The 2889-nt window shown below is 37.8% G+C and overlaps 1 non-coding gene across 1 annotated transcript; it reads left to right on the forward strand.

Moving 5' to 3' along the window:
- The first annotated feature begins 1732 nt into the window (after positions 1 to 1732).
- Positions 1733 to 1839, forward strand: LOC139903544 (small nucleolar RNA R71). Its single transcript, XR_011778358.1, has one exon. It is a non-coding gene; the product is annotated as a small nucleolar RNA R71 (small nucleolar RNA).
- Positions 1840 to 2889: the final 1050 nt, after the last annotated feature.

The following is a 2889-nucleotide window of genomic DNA, read 5'->3' on the forward strand; positions in this document are numbered from 1 at the left end:
ATCAATAACCCGTTTAAAAAGTTTCTTCATTGAACTGTTAATAACGGGGTTATTTAATTTCGTATCAACTATGGGGTTCTTTATTATCAAGTCATCATTAGGTGTTACTTCATTTTCCCCACACTTAGGCGTTCTATTATTGTTAAGCATTACCGTTGGAGTTGGTAAAACAACATGGTTCTTACCAATCGTTTTTGTCGGTTCAACGGTTTTGGTTTGTGGATATTTAGACTTTCGAATCATAAAGGTGATCGATTTCTCATCATTACTAAGTGTCATTCTACCCTTTCTTACATCAAATAACGCCCCGGTGGATGCTAAGAATGGTCGACCTAAAATTAGAGGAACGTTTGAGTCCTCTTCTATGTCAATGACAATGAATTCGACTAGAAAGGTTAAATTACCTACTTGAACGGGTAGGTTGTCAGCAATTCCAACTGGGTGCTTAATGGTTTGATCAAGGATTCGAACACTCATATCCGTTGGAGTTAACTCACCTACACCTAATCTCTTATATAATGAAAGAGGCATAACACTCACACTTGAACCTAAATCTGCTAGTGCATCATACATGACACAGTCACTAAGTAGACAAGGAACAATAAATTCACCCGGATCACCTACCCTAGGTGGAGGATTTGGTGGAACTGTCTTCACCGGGTTTACTTCTACTGTTTTTGTTTCTTGCATTTTTTTATTCTTCTTCTTCTTCTTTCCAGAGGTATCACAAACTTTATTACCTATTACTTGCTCATACTCAACTCCTTTTCTTGGAAACGGGATGGGTGGTCTGTATGGTGCCACCACTGGCTTTACATACTCGGGTGGTAGTGGTGGTGTAACTTCTTCATTGTTACTTACATCTAAAACTTTCCCATCTTCTGGTATTGGTTTTTCAGAATTTGTTGATATCATGTTAACATTTTCATTCCGAGGATTTACTTCATTATTACTCGGTAGCTTTCCTTGTTCCCTTTCACTCATCAATCTAACAAGAGTACCTACTTGTTTTTCTAGATTCAAAATGGAAGCTTGTTGAGTTCTAAATGACTGATCAAACCTCTCATTCGTTTGGGTTTGAGTTTCAATAAATTGTGTTTGAGATTCAACTAGCTTAAATACCACTTCTTCCAGATTTGACTTCTTCTCGTCGGTTTGTTGTGGTGGTTTATATAAGCCAGGTCTTTGTTGATTGAAAGTGTTGTTTTGAGTTGGTTGGTTATTCGTACCATGTTGGTTATACGAGTTATTGTCGGGTCCTTTTGGATTGTAAAGAATGTTTTGATTTCGATTGAAGTTTGGCCTTGGCGGTTGATAATTATTCTGATAACTATTTTCCAGCCTTTGGTTCATGTAGACAACATTCTCACGTTGTTCCATCGTTTGTTCAATGTGACAGTCTTTCATTAAGTGTGGTCCACCGCATTGCTCACAACTGATTCGTATTGCGTGAATATCTTTATCCATCTTTTCCATTCGTCTCTCGAAAGCATCTATTTTTGCGGAAACGGAATCAAAGTTATGGCTAGAATCGGCTCTAGCCGCTTTAGATGAACGATATATATCTTTCTCTTGGTGCCACTCATGAGAGTGGGAGGCTGTGTTATCAATAATTTTGTAAGCTTCAGTTGCGGTTTTCTTCATAATGGAACCACCAGCTGTTATGTCGATGTCTTTTCTTGTAGCAACGTTGACACCTTGGTAGAATATTTGTACTATTTGATAAGTGTCTAAACCGTGTTGAGGACATCCTCTCAACATCCTTCCGAATCTTGTCCACGCCTCATATAATGTTTCATTTGGCTTTTGTGTGAACGTAACAATTTCTCCTTGAAGTCTCACGGCTTTAGATGCCGGAAAGAATCTTTGAAGAAAATTTTCAACTAAAACATCCCATGTGTCAATCGCCCCTTCAGGTAACGATTCTAACCAATCTTTGGCTTCTCCCTTTAAAGTCCAGGGAAACAACATGAGATAGATCTGTTCATCCTCCACTTCTCGGATTTTGAATAGTGTACAGATCCTATTAAACGTACGAAGATGTTCGTTTGGATCTTCCTTCGGCGCACCACTATATTGGCACTGATTAGTTACCATGTGTAGGATTTGTCCTTTGATTTCATAATCTGGCGCATTAATGTCTGGCTTAATAATGGCGTGACCTTGGCCCGTGCGTGTGGCTCTCATTCGGTCTTCCATACTTAGAAGTTCCAGATTTTCCATAATTGAATTTGTTGAATACGAATCACTAGAAGATTCTGATTTAATGGTTTGTGGTTCAGGAGGAATAATTAGTGGTTCAGGATCTTGGAATTGTCCCTGAATATTCTCCGGATTCTCAATTGTGAGGTCGGGTTCAAAAGATGGATTATCGGAAATTTGAGTTGGAGTTCTTGGTCGACTAGATGATGATTCTAAAGAAAAATCAACGGTGACAATATTGGCTAGATGTCTTGATCGAGTTATAGGTAGTGAACGTATGAAAGGTGGTGAACGTTTTACTCGGTGCATTCACTGAATATCCTATTAGTTTTTAAAAGGAAAGAAAAATTATATAAGTTATCCAATTAATAGACTTTTCTGATTTTGCCCACGTTTCGAATAGCCAAAAGATGCAGCAGAGGGGCAGGATTCGTTTGGTCTCAATATAATTGAGTACTGTTTGGCTCCAATAACCCGGTCCACGTACAAATCCAACTATTACTACGAACCAGAAAATTTTGATGTCTATCAATTTAACCACTTAAAATAAATTTTCGTAATTTTAAGAAATTTAGAGAAGAAGTAGAAAAAAATCTAAGTCCTAAAAACTAGAATGGCGAGAAATAAGAAAGAAAAAGATTGCGCGTCGAAAAAGGTCGAAAAATAAAAAGGTTGAAAAATAGGCGT

The sequence above is a fragment of the Rutidosis leptorrhynchoides genome, chromosome 3 (genome assembly GCF_046630445.1).
Source record: "Rutidosis leptorrhynchoides isolate AG116_Rl617_1_P2 chromosome 3, CSIRO_AGI_Rlap_v1, whole genome shotgun sequence".
In the NCBI taxonomy this organism is placed as follows: domain Eukaryota; kingdom Viridiplantae; phylum Streptophyta; class Magnoliopsida; order Asterales; family Asteraceae; genus Rutidosis; species Rutidosis leptorrhynchoides.